We start from the raw sequence: 1,506 nt of genomic DNA, 5'->3' as shown, positions 1-1,506 counted from the left end.
GCTAGGGGCTCCATTGTTTTAGCTCTTTGGGGTTGTGAGGGATGCGATCTGTGCCGGGGAATCAATTTTGGTCTGGCTGCCCTGTCCATCTTTTTTCATGGAGCTCGGAGATCCTACAAGCATGGCCTGCTTTTATTCTTTTATTGAAAACTTTCTTTGTTGGCATTTTTTTTTAAAGACAATGACACATTAATTATAAAGTGCAGTAGACATTACATTGGCAATCCAGGAATTCATCAGTATAGTACATTGATTGGAGTGTAAATACATATATCACATCATACAGCAGTCGTTATGGGCATGGGTAGGAGATGAAATATCACAGCGTTCACATTAGTGGTCAAGGTCTTAACCTTGTGTGGTGTCGCTCTCGACTTGGTGGGCGGTGTGCGGTGGTGCATTCTCATCTGCCATGTTCGTGGTACCTATTCTGGGCATAAAACTAGTGAGCGGTTCCCAGATATCCCAGGGTCATGAGCGGGGGGTAGCAATTCAGCATAAATATTGTTTTGCTCTTTGGCAATAAGTAAGGTCTTTCAACCATTTCTTGAATTTTGGCTCTCTGCCCCTCCTCCATAGGCAGGTGATTCTGCGCTTGGCTATCTGCAGGCCTATCGCCAAAAATCTTTTAACGTGACCTTTGTGTCCTGGGAGGTATCCCAAAAGACCCCTCTCTGGTGTGTGAGTGAGTGGCACTTCTATCATGTCTCCCAAAGTTTTTCCCACTTCAGGCCAGTATTGTGCTACATTCCCACGCTAGGTGGAGAAAACCCACCCCCTCCTGCCAACAACCGTCGCATCTGTCGCTTTCTCGCAGTTGGAGTTTGTGTAATTTTACCGGAGTATAATACATCCTATGGAGGAATTTAAAATGAATAATTCTAAACCTGCTGATAGCGGTGATGTGTTCAGTTTGGTGGCAGCTATACACCCAGGCCGCTTCCATAATCGGGTGTCCAAGTTCCTCTTCCCACCCCTGTTTTGCTCTCAAATTATTGTGTGTCCCCGCCCCTATTGAGGCTTTGTATATGCGGGATACGGCATGTGGCATCCCTACCTGAAACGTTTGGTGCAATGGGAGCAGGATAGGAGGTTCCTCTGGAAACGCTGCATAGCAGCCCTGACAGATTGACGCAAATGAATATATAAGAAACGATCCACAGCAGTAGGTGAGGTGTTGCCTAAAAACTCGGCTACCGTCTTAAATTTTCCTTGTTGGTACGTCTCCCCAAGTATGTATGCCTAGTTTAAGGAGCATGCGCTTACATATCCCTTCCCGTGTAACCGGTAAGTTGTGTTGGTCGAGTAGAGAGAGCAGCGGGGAATACAGCATAGGAATCTGGGACCTTTTGGCTATCGCTCACCACACATTATTTGTACAAGCAATGGTGAATTCCGTACCCCCAGCTGCTTTGTGAGTTACACCCAGGAACCCTGCCAGAGGTAATGGCACCATAAGCCCCTGTTCTACGACCAAATGTGTCATAAAGGGTGGGGGGAGAGCCA

This window comes from Lissotriton helveticus, chromosome 3_1 (genome assembly GCF_964261635.1).
Source record: "Lissotriton helveticus chromosome 3_1, aLisHel1.1, whole genome shotgun sequence".
NCBI classification, from domain to species: Eukaryota; Metazoa; Chordata; class Amphibia; order Caudata; family Salamandridae; genus Lissotriton; species Lissotriton helveticus.
The sequence above is the reverse complement of the archived record's forward strand: the minus strand, read 5'-3'. Positions refer to the sequence as shown.